Below are 16,698 nucleotides of genomic sequence, written 5' to 3' on the forward strand. Positions count from 1 at the left end.
TGGTAACATATTAAATGGACCGACCAGGTCAATACCCACTTTTTCCCAAGACCTGGTTGGATATTCAGTTGGTTACATAGGCGGATTTCTAACGTTGTGCCCTTTCTCTGCTTTGCTTCACACAACACAATCCCCCACATATTCATCAACAGTATTATCCATAAGGGACCACCAGAAAGTCTCCTGTACCCAGTGTTTCGTCAAAGTCTTGCCCAAATGTCCTTCATGCGCTCCACACATTCTTCTTCTTAACTTTCAGGGGGTACCAATCTCTCCCCATGCATAAGTATTCCATCCTATACCAAAAGTTCCACAGAAACTTTAGCAAAATTATGGAACTCTTATGGAGCATTTTCCTACTTGGGCCAACCATCCCTCGCAAATTTCATCACTTGGACTAATGAATCATCCTTGCTCAATTCTCTTCTCCACTCCATTTATCGCACACTGGATACAATAAAACTACTATCTTGTTCGTCTTCCTCAACTATTTCCATGGTACTTTCAACAATAGGAAATCTGGACAAATATCCTGCTCTACCATTCATATCAACAGGTAAATGTGAAACTTCAAAATCAGACTGTAGCAGTTTAGTGGACAACCTAGCAATTTGTGGGGTATGATCCTTGATATTACATTCCTTGCATCCAACAACCAAAGCGTCTGAAGAACTCTGGGCTGGGAAAACATTCTGCTGCACAATCTTATGTTTATCCCCAACTAGTCAATTGCATCCATCCAAAGAAGATAATGGGGCAAATCTGTTAGAAAGCACCCAATCAGTAGGAGCCACCTTCTGTGTGTCCCAAGTCATAGCTGGGTGACCAAGGGCCTGCCTCTGTCCGAAATGTGAGGTTTACTCTGTTGGTCTGTAAAATAATCCCAAAGTAAGGGACACAATTCAAGAGACAGGGCCACTATGAGGCAGACATATGATGCAAGCCCAAGAGTTCCACATGCGCACACCACCCCGTGAGTATCACCGCAACCACCACCACTACAATTCACCTGCACTCAATGCAACATACACTCCAAACACCACTCAGTGCCACATAATTACACGCCACATAATTATATGCTACATATTTACACTGAGCTCAACGCAGCATACACTCCAAATACCACTCAGCGCCACATAATTACACGCCACATAATAACACTGCACTCAAACCAACATACACTCCAAATACAACTCAGTGCCACATAGTTACACGCCACATAATTACACTGTGCTCAATGCAACATACACTCCAAATACCACTCAGTGCCACATAATTACACGCCACATAATAACACTGCACTCAATCCAATACTCCAAATACCACTCATTGCCACATAATTACACTCCACATAATTACATTGCACTCAATGCAACATATACTCCAAATACCACTCAGTGCCACATTACACGCCACATAGTTACACTATCTATCTATCGCCCTCACCCTATCTATCGCCCTCTATCGTCCTCACTCTATCTATCTATCACCCTCACTCACTCTATCGCCCTCATTATCTATCTATCTATCTATCTATCTATCTATCTATCTATCTATCTATCTATCTATCTATCTATCTATCTATCTATCTATCTATCTATCTATCTATCTATCTATCTATCTATCTATCTATCTATCTATCTATCTATCTATCTATCTATCTATCTGTCTGTCTGTCTGTCTATCTATCTATCTATCTATCTATCTGTCTGTCTGTCTGTCTGTCTGTCTGTCTGTCTGTCTGTCTGTCTATCTATCTATCTATCTATCTATCTATCTATCTATCTATCTATCTATCTATCTATCTATCTATCTATCTATCTATCTATCTATCTATCTATCTATCTATCTATCTATCTATCTATCTATCTATCTATCTATCTATCTATCTATCTATCTATCTATCTATCTGTCTATCTATCTATCTATCTATCTATCTATCTATCTATCTATCTATCTTTCTATCTATCTATCACCCTCACTCTATCTATCACCCTCAGTCTATCTATCACCCTCAGTCTATCTATCCATCTATCGACCTCACTCTATCTATCTATCGATCTCACTCTATCTATCTATCGCCCTCACTATCTATCTACCGCCCTCACTATCTATCTACGGCCCTCACTTTATCTATCTATCTATTGCACTCACTCTATCAATCGCATCACTCAGCACCACCACATAATCACTCAGGGGCACCACAACATCACTATGCGCTACCATAGCATCACTGAATGCCACAGCATCACCCGTCGCCACCACAACATCACTCAGCGCCACCACAGCATCAATCTGTGCAACCATTCAACAACTGGTTCAAATATGTTCTCTCACTGTTTCAAGTTTTATCACAAATGTCACAAAAAGTTGTTAATATTTCACTTCTGTTCTTGGATTTTCGTCACTATAAAATACACCAAACATAATCTTCACAAAAGTTATTTACAAAAGTTTAAGCTATTGCCATTATAAATTACAATAACTTTTATTTAAGTATTAATTATTAAACAAAAATTAAAAGCCATTGTTATTTGTAACATCAATACATCTAAGTCACGTAAATACAACACATTGCATTACACATGCTATACGTGTCACATTTGCAAAAGTTATAACTTTTAAGTTATACTTTCCTAATGCAAGACCTATTGCATTGCAAATGCTTGTTTTATTTGAACTCCGCTTTTTTTTTTGTTTCTTTCAACCTTTCTTCGCAATCAGTTCCACAGCGTAGCGTCCGTTCCAGTGTTTTTAGCCTTGTTGTTCTTTTGCTGACTTACCAGTTTGTGCACAAGATCCGCTGTCCTATTTGTGCAGCCTTCTTTTGTGTATCTTCTTTTATATCTGACCTTGGTTCTTCAGTGATTGATACAGTGTCCTGAACATACCAGTACATCTGTAGACATGTATTTTACTCCTTTCCATTCCCTCCCTCCACCCTAATTGACAATGTAATGGGGGGGGGGAGACAAAGTAAGGGGCTCTGGTTGTCACTGTGTCTTATGCTTGCAACACAGTAGGTAGGACACGGATTAAGAAACCCAGCCTCCACCACTCATGGACCCTCCTGCACGTTGTTGCCAACTCCTTTGCTATGCCTTATCTATTAAATCTCTGAACTTGACCTGGTCCTCCTCCATTGTATTTTCACCATAGTCCAAGCACATACAATACATCATTTTATCTTCCCTTGCCCACTCTGTGTGGTGGTACCGCCACCAGACATTGCACATCATACACCACCTTGAGTGTACCCGTTCTTTGAGGTAGACAGTACCATATAGGAGAGGTGCAAAATAAGTGTATAATCTTGTTGTAAGAGAAATATAAGGAATCCCTTTTCATATATTTTTTTAAAGAAAGACTGCTATCTCTTTGGGATCCGTATTGAATTAGAATGGTGATGCATTGAGTTGTATCTAGGATTGTAACCGGACCAACAAATTTACAATTTCTGCACAATACATAAATCTCTAGCATGCTAAAACATAATTCCAACTAAAGAGAATGTTAGGACAAAAAACGTCATTGCAGCCTTGAAGGACGGTCCGGAAGGTCTTCACCTGCGGAAGGGGATGCGAAGGAAATAAGTCGCCCTAGAAACAGCTCAGTTCATTAAAGTTTAAAACCCCAACGAACAACCTTACTGCAGACACGGAAAGTGCCAGCAAGAAAATCGGATATGGTGTAGCAAACAACAAATGACCGTCCTTCCAAAGTGAATAACAGGAGTTGAGAAGTGAGGATTGATAACTTACCCAGTGGGCCTGCAGACTGATTAAAAGAAACAACCTACTTATTTTAGGAACCACCTTCATAACAAGAAGAAAAGATGGAACAAAACCCAGATTTTGAAATCGCCCATTGATCAAAGCGACTTAGTAACAACCCATTAAGTGGTTTTTAATCTTGAAAAATTGTCCTGAAGAAGGTGACCATTCAAATCACCGAAACGCCGCGTCGACACATTTTTCATTGTATAATCATTGTATTGTTTTTTAATCTATGACAAATGCTTTTTTAACAAATGTGAATTTTTAAATGTTTTGCAATTGAAAATACATAATAAACTTTTGATAAATCTAGAAATAACGTTTTTTGTCCTAACATTCTCTTTAGTTGGAATTATGTTTTAGCATGCTAGAGATTTATGTATTGTGCAGAAATTGTAAATTTGTTGGTCCGGTTACAATCCTAGATACAACTCAATGCATCACCATTCTAATTCAATACGGATCCCAAAGAGATAGCAGTCTTTCTTTAAAAAAAGATATGAAAAGGGATTCCTTATATTTCTCTTACTGTAACTAACCCCTCCCTTTTCATACAAGGGTTTCTCCTTAAAGTTTTTTCGTTAATCTTGTTGTAAACCTTTATTACTGCAGGATATAAAAAGGGTTTCTTTGCTACAACAGCTTGAATTATATACAACACTTATTGGGCGCTAAAAACTGCAAAAAATCACATTGTAATGTTTAGAACCCCAACTGCTCAAAATTACTCAAAACGTAACCATGAACAAATCAATTTACACTGGAAGAATACTGAAGTATTTGCTGTGTTTAATACAATCTTTAGTTTACTACAAAAACAAAACTTAAAACCGGTTTGCCCATAGGCAATTAAAAAAGAAGTGGAATGCATACAGGGTGAACGAACAGCTCGACTTTGCGCAAAACGTTCTTTAAGTCCACCAATGCAGTGTGCTAAAGTGTTTGGTAGTTCAGGGCAGTTTCTCAACTAGTTTTCATCAGTGGTGGTTAAGTCCCCAGAGTAATCATTCAGCAGCATCATCCGCATCCTCAGCAGCATCCGCATTTTCTGCCTCCACATTATCTACTCCTCATTTTCATCGTTTTCACCATCAATGTCCTCCTCTTCATTTTGGTCATTGTCTTCATCATTCGTATCAGTTGTTTCCTCAAATACCGATTCTACGGTTTGTTCAACGATTTCAAAGGGATTCTCACCCTAAAAGTAAACACAAGTTTTAAACCATCTTTAGCAAAATTCCCCAGAACAAATGCACACTAACTATTACAAAAGTAACAGCAAAAGTCTTGTGTAGAGTGCAAGTAAAGAACTCAGATTTCAGATCACAAAAAGCAGAAAGAATATATTATTAGAAAAGGCATCTTACAACGGGGAAAACAGATGCAGGACTTAAAAATTTTAGAGTATGTCTAGACAGACCATAGTATGGAAAAATCCATGCCAGATGTATGAACGCCCTTGAGCTCCTTGGAGTCCTTATACGGACGGGGCGATGACTGGAATATTGAGGGTGAGCATCACATTTCCAAGAAATTAATTTCCTGCGAAACAATTTTTTTTTGTGAAACTCAGTACGGAAGAAGTGCTATTTGCAAAGCTGAGGAGGGAGTAAACAGGCCTGAACGTTCTATATGCCACGTGAGCTCACAAGCCCTGGTGGCAGGAAGGGTGCAAGTGCATCTACAGCATTACAGGCTGCAAGCAAATTGTAATTAACTTATCCGTTTGCAGCATGTGTACCTGTTTGATTTAATTATTGATTTGATTTAATTTGTATAGCGCTTGAATCACCTCCGGGGGGGTATCTCATCGCTTGGAAGCGCAGCATAAGTAAATGTAAAAAATGTAAATTGATACTTGTATAGCGCACTACTCACCCGCAAGGGTCTCAAGGCGCTTGTACGAATACCGCTATGGAACCCATCCTGGCTTTCCCTGTGAGGCGTCCACTCCTGGGCACCCCCAAGGTGGAGGCCAGGCATCCTTAGCATTGTGGGGGCCGTTGTGGCTAAAGGGGGGTTAGAACAGGGCAGTTTTCAGGAGTCTTCTGAATTTAAGATGGTCTGGACACTGTCTTAGGGTTAGCTGTAGTTGATTCCAGATGAACGGGCGAGAAAGACCTGCCTCTGGATCTAGCCTTTATGTTAGGGGTTTTGAGGAGCGATTGGGAGCTGGAGCGCAGAGTCCGAGCCGGGCAATAGTGGCAAAGTTTCTCTACTAGATAGGGAGGGCCATTGCCCCAGATAGCTTTATGTCTGAGACAGCAGATCTTGAATTTCACGCTTTGTCGTATGGGCAGCCAGTGTAGCTGATGAAGGAGGGGAGAGGAAGCTGATCTGGGGGAGCATTCAGAACCATGCAGGCGGCTGTGTTCTGTATCATTTGCAATTGGTTTAAGGAGCACTCATTTGCTGCGATCAATAGGGCGTTGCAATAGTCCAGCTTGCTTAGTATCAGGGCCTGTGTTAGAGTTTTCCTTGTTGTGTCGGGGAGATAAGTAAAAGCTTTCCTTAGTAAGCCAAGGGTGTGGAAGCAGGATTAGACTGTGTGAGTAACGTGTTTCTTCATGTTTAGGGACTGTTCAAGGTGAACACTGAGGTTTCTGACTGTGGTTGCCGTGGTCGGGTGTGCCTAGTTCTGGGGGCCACTAGGAAGGTGACCAGAGGAGGGGGGCATCTCCAAAGAGCAGAATCTCAGTTTTTCCAGCGTTCAGCTGGAGGAAATTGCTTTCCATCCAGCGTGAGATTTCCTGCATTCCTAAAGAGAAGGTAGATTGGGCAGATTGAGAAGTTTTATTGAAAGAGAAGGTAAGCTGTTGATGCTTTTATGCCTGGGGCTGAAGGGTAACCCATGTGTGGCGTGAAATTCGCTTTTAAGTAGAACTGCAGAATGGCCATATTTCTGGTTGAATACAAGACTGCAACAGAAATATACTTACTAGAAATACCAATAAAGAATTTGCTGGATTACATTTATATTTAAAGCAAACATCTCCAACGGATAGCTGTGCATCTACTGGCAGCTCACCAATACCCTGGAAGATTGGGGGTTTGACAGTGTGAAAACACAAGCCAGGATACAGGTATCCTGACCCTATAGGACAAATGGAGGGACTCCCTCATGGGCAATTGCTCAAAATGTTTTAGGGGCTTTACACTGACATATGTTGATGTTTTACCTACAAAAAATAATAGAAATTCAGCAGTTATACTTATCTGAAGAAAGAAACTAGAACGTGTACCCTTAAGTAACTTAAGGCCACAAGTTTTTTTTAAAAAGTTATTAAAATTTTAAGTGCTGATTTTTCTATGGTTGTGTGGGTAAAAATGAAACTAACGTCCCTGGAACCTTTGGCTTTTTCAGTGGATTGAAAAACTTTAATTGTGACAGACATCTGGGTAGTCAGAACAATAATTCTGCAAGGCATGGTCACTCACCATTGTGGTAGCTCTCATAGAACAAGCATTTACAATGCAATGGTTTTGCCTTTGTTAAAGTTAGAGCTATTGGCATTGCTCTTGACATTATTTTGATTTGGTTTTTTTTTAACATAAATAAATGGCATTGTCATTTACAATGCCACTAGCTTTATCTCTCGCAAATTACACACACACACACCCACACAGAGCCCCCCCACACACACACAAAGCCCCCCCACACACACCCACACAGAGCCCCACACACACAGAGCCCCCCACACACTGCGAGCCCCCCCCCGCACACACACTGCGAGCCCCACACACTGCGAGCCCCCCCGCAGGCAACAGAGGCACGAAAACAGGGTCACAAGCAAGCAACAGGGTCACAAGCAAGCAACAGAGGCACGAAAACAGGGTCCCAAGCAGGCAACAGAGTCACAAGCAGGCAACAGAGGCACGAAAACAGGGTCACAAGCAGGCAACAGAGTCACAAGCAGGCAACAGAGGCACGAAAACAGGGTCACAAGCAAGCAACAGGGTCACAAGCAAGCAACAGAGGCACGAAAACAGGGCCCCAAGCAGGCAACAGAGTCACAAGCAGGCAACAGAGGCACGAAAACAGGGTCACAAGCAGGCAACAGAGTCACAAGCAGGCAACAGAGGCACGAAAACAGGGTCACAAGCAGGCAACAGAGGCACGAAAACAGGGTCACAAGCAGGCAACAGAGGCACGTAAAGAGGGCCACAAGCAGGCAACAGAGGCACGTAAAGAGGGCCACAAGCAGGCAACAGAGGCCCGAAAACAGGGTCACAAGCAGGCAACAGAGTCACAAGCAGGCAACAGAGGCACGAAAACAGGGTCACAAGCAGGCAACAGAGGCACGTAAAGAGGGCCACAAGCAGGCAACAGAGGCACGAAAACAGGGTCACAAGCAGGCAACAGGCGGATCACTCATGACAAACCAACTCTCCCCTTTTTTCCCGAACTATCCACCACTTCTTGTTCTACGCTATTTCAGGCCCCTCATTCTCACGGTCTCTGAACCCCACACTTTTTCCAGTGTTGAGTTGAACATTTCTTCCTTCCATGTACTGCAGAGAGAGATAGCGACACAGGGAGGGGGAGCAGATTAGGGGAGATAGTGACACAAGGAGGGAGAGTAGCACAGGGGGAGATAATGGCACAGGGAGGGAGAGTAGGGCAGCAGGAGATAGCGACACAGGGAGGGAGAGTAGTGCAGGGCCGAGATAGCGACCCAGGGAGGAATAGCAGCGCAGGAGGAGATAGTGACACAGGGAGGGAGAGCAGCGCAAGGGGAGAGAGCGACACAGGGAGGGAGAGTAGCACAGGGGGAGATAGTAGACGTGGCCTGGTGATGGCAGACATACCACTTCGGACTCCAGCAGCCAGGTGCCAACCAGTGCCTCAGCGCCACACCCTGCGAATCACTTACTGCCTCCCCGTGCATTAAAGCAATAGGCAGTACAACGCTCTGATATAAATGCCCAAATAAAACATAAAATAAAAAAGGCATCATATTTTAAAGATTAAAACACCCACAACTCACGTGAACAGAGGAGTCTCTCAGACAACCCACGCACAGCACAAGCAGGGCACAGGCATACACAACACACACAACACAGCACAGCACTTACAGGCCCACACGACTCTCAAACACACAGACAGTGCAACACTCGCAGAACATAGACAGACACCACAAAGAACAGCACACCCCACAGACCCACATACAGGACCATCAATATATTACAACACCACCTGGTGACACATAGGAAACAGGACATAGACAACAAACAGCACAAAACACACACAGACAACCCATCCGATTTAGAGGTAGCATATACAGACACAACACAACGAGATGCACACTAGACACACAAATCAGCAACATGATGCAGACCCCTGGTGTACAATTCAGATTTACACAAAACAGAACACACGTAATGCAAAACGCTGGGTGGCACAAGGCTTGTTTCCACAGACACCACTGATGCTGAGACCCCGCCCCCACCCCTTCCCCACCTGGCAGCCTCCATGGTAGGTTCCAGCAGTGCTGGGTGGCACGTGGCTTGTTCCCACAGTCACCGCTGGTGCTCACAGAAGCCCCCCGCCCGCCTCATGTGGTAGGTTCCATCAGTGCTTGGTGGCACAAGGCTTGTTACCACAGACAGCGCTGCTGCTCAGAGAAGCCCCCCCCACCTACCTCATGTGGTAGGTTCCAACAGTGCTGTGTGGCACCAGGCTTGCTACAACAGACACGCTGCTGCTCAGAAAGCACCATTCACCCCCCGCCCACCCCAACGCGCAGCCTCGGGTGGTAGGTTCCAGCAGTGATGGGTGTCACAAGGCTGGCTACTACAGACACTAACAAGTGGCTGTATCACAGTGTCAGACATCACTGCCCCATGCACAGGTGATGGTGGCTACAGACGCGCCCTGCGCTGTCATAACAAGAAGCGGAATCTACGTCAGTCACTCGGCTGTGGTACCACGATGCCCAAGGTCACACGGTGGGTCGTCGTAAGTGGCAGCTCACTGGGACTGCTACAGTGAGGGGTGGGCCAAACCGACCCCACCACCGCGGCTAGTGAAGCGGCGAACTGGGCCGGATTTTACCCCTTCTCATAACCACCCCCGGGACGAGAGTTCCGCACAAGGTAACCCCACTTTTATGGGGTTCTGGATGATTTGACGGAAATGGTCCGTGGTCGCTCCTCATCTGCATGGCAGTGGAAGCAGTCACAGCGCAGTGAACTTCCCTAATGGTTGAGGTGAAAGTGCTGTGTCCACTTCCTGTTAGAATGTTCCAGACACTCTTTACCGTAATGTTGCTACACCCCGAGGCTCGAACATTGGCCGAAGATGGGCCGAATCTATTTTGCGGCTAATTCAGCATTTACCAGGGGGGTTCCCGTGAGCGCGTCCTCCTCCCTGGCAGGCGTAGCATGCACCCCCCTCTTGAATTCCCACCCCCTACCCGACTCAGGGTTGGGGGATGGGATATGGTCCTCCTCGGTCGTGGTTAACCGGGGGAAGGGAGGGAGTAGCGCTCTTACCCGGCATGGGCGGCCGGACGGCTAGCTGTGCTGGGTGGGCATGATCTTGAGCCCGTTAGCGCCATTTGGCGCTGGGTCGGTCAGGCGCTCTTCGGCCATCTTGGGTACCTGGTGTGGCCATGATCCACGCGGGGGACCGGGCGGTGGACATGGTGTACCTTTTCTCCACGCTTGGTGCAGCTCCGAGTTCCTCTCCTGACCGAGGCGCCGCTGCCTGGAGCTTTTGAGAGCCCCGCCCCCTCCCTTGGGCTGGTTTGTGCCTCGCTGTGCTGGGGTTTAGTGGTGCACGCTTCATTGCGAGCAATCGAGTGGGGGGGGGAGCGGGAACAGACACACGGACAGGCACGGAGAGCGGGAGGGGGCGGGAAGACATAAGGCAAGAACAAGAAACAAGAAAAAAAACAGCACTCACCTGGACTTCCTCTGGCCGCAGAATGGCCAAAACAAACGTGGACAAAAAAAAAATAAACCCCGCCCACCGCCCGATGACGATGCAAAAAGTGTGGAGAGGGAAAAAATCGCTGGAACGCCCCAGAATCTGGTCCGGCCTTGACGGACAGATCTCTGTTCCAATGGCTAGCCTCCATTTATGGAGCTAGCCAATGGAAGAGAGGGCGGATTCAAGTCCCCCATACTGAAAACTAAAGATTTCTCCTGGGGGCGGAGCTAAAGCTCCGTGCCCCAGGCAAAACCTAAAAAGTTAGACTTCCGATCTAACTGGCCAAGCAATTATTCAACTTGAGGCAATAGGTTCTATGTCTTCAGATTTGGCTCCTAACAATCTTACCTTTGCATACTGTTCGTGCCGGGACTTGACTATTGGATTTTTTAGGATACTTGTAGCAGTGAGTACGCTCTCCCTTTTTATTTGTTCCTTGTAAGCCTGGAAAAAATGTTAGATAAATAAACGTTAATTTATGCACATACTGCTAGTTCAACTACAATAACTTGGTTGGAACCTAGAAGAGAAAGCATTCAATGTGGACAGAAACCCTTTAGTACCTGCTCTGCCGCCAGGGTGTGCCAGATAAGTGTTTAAAAAACACCAGGGACTCTTATTAGGGAGGGACCTGCAATCTCGCTCCCTCCACAAGCAAGCAATCAAACCCCACCAAGCAGGCCGTGACCTGAAACCTTCAAGGGAAAAGAGCACAAGGCGAGCAGGACTCAAAAGTATATTAAGAGGCATATAGCCGTGTTTATTTATTTATTTATTTATTTATTAATCTTGTAGAGCGCGAATAGCTACCCGTGAGGGTTTCCCGGCGCTGATTGGCAGTATAGCATAGTGATCCAGAGGGAAATATATCGCAAAAGCCAGATCTTAAGAAACTTAGCGGCTTACCGAAGAGAGATTATTGGGCAAAAAGCCAGGTCTTAACGGCTTTGCGGAAACGAAGATGGCAATGCTTCACTCGTAAGTCCAGAGGAAGAGAATTCCAAAGTCTGGGTCCTAGTACAGAAAAGGAACGGCCACCCACTCTGGTGAGCCTAAACTTAGGGACACAGAAAAGGTGTTGGGAGGAGGAACGGAGGGAGCGTGCGGGAACATAGGGTTTGACCAGGGATTGCAGATAAGTGGGGGCAACTTCAATTTTTATCTTGTGCATAAAGCATAGTGCCTTGAATTTGACTCGTTTATCAAGGTTGAGCCAATGGAGTTGTTTGATGCGTTCGGTAATTGGATCATATTTCCGACAGCCACACAGAAGCCGAGCAGCGGTATTCTGGACTAGTTGGAGACGGCGCATGACCGCCCTGGTCACCCCCAGAAAGAGCACGTTACTATAATCCAATCTAGAGGTCACCAGCGCCGTCACAACAGATCTCTGGGTGTCAGAAGGTAGGATCCAAAAGATTTTTCGCAGCCATCTAAGGATGGTAAAACAGGTGGCTGCAACTTTGTTAGCCTGATCCTTCATCGATAGCTCCCTATCGATAATGACCCCGAGATTTCTCACTCGTTCCGATGGAATGGGTAAGTCGCCCATAGTTGACGGCCAATGTCTCGAGCTCCATAGGTCAGGCTTATTACCGAAGATGAGCACCTCCGTCTTATCGCTGTTGAGCTTTAGGAAATTACAGCTCATCCAGCGGGAGATGTCCCTTAGACCTGATTGTAAAGAAGAAGGTGATGAAGGGTCAGCTTGGGATAGGGAGAACACAATTTGTGAATCATCTGCATAAGTAAAAAGATTAAGACCAGAGTGATGAGCAACATGTGCTAAAGGAACAACATAAAGATTGAAGAGAAGAGGACTTAAAATAGAACCTTGGGGGACACCATATGGAGAAGGATAAGTATTAGAGGTGGAAGTATTGGAAAAAATGTGAAAGGTCCGGTCAGTAAGAAAAGAAGAGAACCAATGTAAGGCTTTGTCACATATACCAAAAGAGGCAAGGCTACTGAGAAGGATACTGTGCGATACAGTATCGAAGGCTGCACTGAGATCAAGCAATATCAGTGCAGCTGTTTCACCTCGATCGAGTAGTTGGCGAATATTCTCAGTTACTCCTAAAAGAGTGGATTCAGTGGAGAAGCCTTGACGGAAGCCTGACTGAGAGGGGTGAAGGAGATTGTTGGTGACAACAAAACGAGATAAATGTGCATGAATATGCCGTTCCAAAATTTTTGAGAATGCCGGCAACAACGAAATGGGACGGAAGTTGGCAGCAACATTTGGATCTGCAGTAGGTTTTTTAAGAAGTGGGGTCACCATTGCATGCTTCCAGCTCTGAGGCATCGTAGCTGAATCAAGAGAAGCATTTAACAAAGTACAGATTACATCTAATTGAGAAGACTCAAGTTGACGTAAAACCGAAATAGGTAGGGGGTCCAAGGGTGAGCCAGATTTAATATTGTTTAAAATTTCCAAGAGGGTAGCGGGTACAAGATTTGGCCAGGTCTGCAATAAGGCCGGAGGAGGACAAGAAGTGGTGAAAGATGGAAATACGTCAACGACGGATTTCTCTTGGGCTGCTATGTCTTTGTAAATAGTATCAATTTTAGATGTAAAATATTGGGCAAGTTCATCACATTTCGTGTTGGAGAGAGGGGGGGTATAGCAGCTGTGTGTGAGCCAGCAAGGTCTTTTACCACCTTAAATAAAACATTGGATTTATTTATGGCTACTGTTATCAAGTTGTTGACATAGGTAGCTCTAGTATGAGCACAGGCCTTGTGGTACAGTTTCAGTTCAGCTTTATATGTAAGCCCAGCAGCGATTGAATAGTCTTTTCTCCAGGTTCGCTCAAGTCTCTTGCATTGAGACTTGTGAACACGGAGGGTATCGTTGTACCATGGGGCAGGGGAATTGTGGACAGTATTTCTCTTATTTGTAAGAGGGAGGCAAGTATTTATAGCCTCGGAGAGCCAGGAATTTACCAAGTTGGCAGATGCGTTTATATTGTCTAAATTAAGCGGGTATTTAGACATGAGATCATATAGAGTTTTATTGAGAGCGGCTATATCCAGATTTTTCCAAACTCTCTTTTTAAGATACATAGCAGGATTGGCTGCAGTCTGTGTTTTGTTTTTTGTTATAGTGAATTTGACAAGATAATGATCAGACCAGGGGACAGGCAAGGCAGGAGAACATATAATATGTGAGGAATTTGAAGAAATAGGGTCTAAGAGATGACCACCCTTATGGGTAGGGCCCTTGTTAAGTAAAGTTAAATTCATGGCAGCAAGATCATTTATACAATTATCAGCAGAAAGATCATTGGGGTTATCCAAATGTAAATTTTGGTCACCAATAACCAGGAAGTTACTAGAAGAAATAAGTATAGATGATATATAGTCCAGAAACTGGGTATACCAGGAATTTACAGTGCCCGGAGGACAATACATTAGGAGCCCTGTAAGAGTATAATTGGGATTTAAGGTAAGCTTAAAAAACAGAGCATCACATCCGCTCAAAGTTATAGGGTCAGAAAGACACTGATATTTTTTGTTAAAAATGATCGCCACACCGCCCCCCATCCTTATAGGGCGGTCATTGCGTAAAATGGCGTAGTCAGTGGGCAACGCTTCGGCGATGTCGGGGCCGGAGCTATCGTGAAGCCAGGATTCAGTAATGAATAATGCATCTGGCGCTTCATCAGTAAGTAAATCGAAAATGTTGCGCTTATGTTTAGGCAAGGAACGACAGTTATGACTAATAAATGTAAATCCGGGAGAAGAAGAAGTAGTCACCAGTTGACGTTGACTGTTGCATAACAAAGGAGTATTTAGCAAAAAAGGGCAGTCAGGGCAATGCTGAGGAAAACAGCCGAGCATGTCAAATGAGTGCCTTTCGTGCGTACTAGGAGGTCTAAGGTCGAGTAACTGTTCGCTAGTGTACAAATGAGGTTCCATAGAGAAAGGGACAGGGGTTATGGCCCCGGGGCCCGGTTGGGCGCGGACAGGCGCAGACGGGCACGCCTTTGGCGCGCCTTCGGCGGGCCATCGGCGCGCCCGCTGCGCCCGCCCACTGCGCGGACGGGAAATGACACACATTTATACAAGAGGAGGGTGGGAGGGTCTGAGAGCCTAGACCGCGATCCCTGCACCTCCCCAAGATGGCGGCTGACCCCCGTTTCGAGCCGCGACAGCGTGAAAAACTGCTGTGCGGTCAGAGGTGGGTAGCGGGAACAAAGTAACAATGTGCAAAATTAGCAAAAGTTTTAAAAGAGTTTAAAATACACTAGTAATCACACACACGAAAAATACACTAGTAGTCACACACACGAAGCACAATAGAATTTCCCGGCTTTTCGCCTCAGGAAAACACGCTAGGTAGCAATCACCGTGTTGGACGCTCTCCAGGAACAAAACGAAAGTGGGCCATCTTTAGTGTGGAGGTGTGCGATGCTAGTTAAAAAAAAGTAACCAACAGTTGCGGGAGAGAGCATCCTGCCTTCCCTTTAAGAAAATAGTGCTTGGGGATGCAATTAAAACCTACTGAGAAACATGTAACAGGGGGTCTGGAGGTCTCCTCGTGGGAGGTTAAAAGAACAGAAAATACTACAGAAGATGTCAAAACACTGAAACAAATCTGCATATACATGGAGTAAAACAAAATGTAAATGAGGTAACACATTTAAATAAACTTACCAACTTCCTTTTTGCGTGATCAGATGATTTTACATGTTGCTGCACAGAAATATGTAAAGCAGGAACATAGACACTGCAAGCACTGCAATGTACAGTCTCAACTTTCATCATATGATCATCAGCAGAAACACCTATATACAAACAAGCATTTACAATGCAATGGTTTCGCCTTTGGAAAAGTTAGAGCTGTTGGCATTGTAAATGACAAATGTTGTATTTATGTGTTGGTTTTGAAAACAGATAAATAAATGGCATTGTCATTTACATTGCCATTAGCTTAATCTCTCGCAAATTTGAGACCTATTGTACCCTACGAACGAGCTCAGCAGACAGCAATTACTACCACACACACACACCCAGAGCCACACACACACACCCAGAGCCACACACACACACACACACACCCAGAGCCACACACACACACTCCCAGAGCCACCCACACACCCAGAGCCACACACCCACACACCCAGAGCCACATACACACCCACACACACTCAGAGCCACACACACACCCACACAATAAGAGCCACACACACCCACACCCAGAGCCACACACACACCCACACACCCAGAGCTACACACACCCACACACCCAGAGCCACACACAAACCCACACACCCAGATCCACACACACACACTCAGAGCCACACACCCACACACCCAGAGCCACAGAACAAGACGTTTGAAGCAGCACCGATATCCTGTTTTTAGAAACTTTATCGCTTGTTATTTTAAAAGTACAGCTAACATGTTGGCAACATCATACCGGTACCCAACACCAATCCCGCTCGATCACAAATGACATATACATTTACATTTATCCTTCATGTACTGCATTTGCACCTCTGTATCCACGCTATTCCAGTTTAATCCAAAAAATGAACAATAAAGTAACTATCGTGCACCGTTTGCCTTATTTGTGGCTCTTTCTATGTCCTATTGTAAAACACTTCTCCGTACGTTTGAAATACATTAGCATCGCCAAACAGGGAATGCTGGAGCCGTTTCCTGAATCTCAGTTAGATAAACATATACATCAGTCAAGGCTCTTTGATTGGGAAACAAGGGTTTAGCTGAATTTTGCCACAAAGACAAACATCACTTGATAGACTTTCAGGTAGTGTGGTTTCCGCAGTCTATGGTTTAAATAAAAACTTCAACAACACTGGAGAATTCATTTAAAGAGAAGGCGAGTCTTGGCTGCTGCGTTGCATAATTTAGCTACACATCATGATAAAGGCCCTTTAAGGGGTGATTGTTTATGCTCGATGCATGGGCAGCATGGCTCCTAAACAGGCCCTACAAAAGGAAGCAGGACTATGGTTCATG

General features: G+C 44.8%; 1 pseudogene; it reads right to left on the reverse strand.

Moving 5' to 3' along the window:
- Window positions 1–4,743: 4,743 nt before the first annotated feature.
- Window positions 4,744–16,698, reverse strand: part of LOC147689755 (DBIRD complex subunit ZNF326-like) — a 37,276-nt pseudogene continuing 25,321 nt past the window's right edge.

The sequence above is a fragment of the Lissotriton vulgaris genome, chromosome 9, assembly GCF_964263255.1.
Source record: "Lissotriton vulgaris chromosome 9, aLisVul1.2, whole genome shotgun sequence".
NCBI classification, from domain to species: Eukaryota; Metazoa; Chordata; class Amphibia; order Caudata; family Salamandridae; genus Lissotriton; species Lissotriton vulgaris.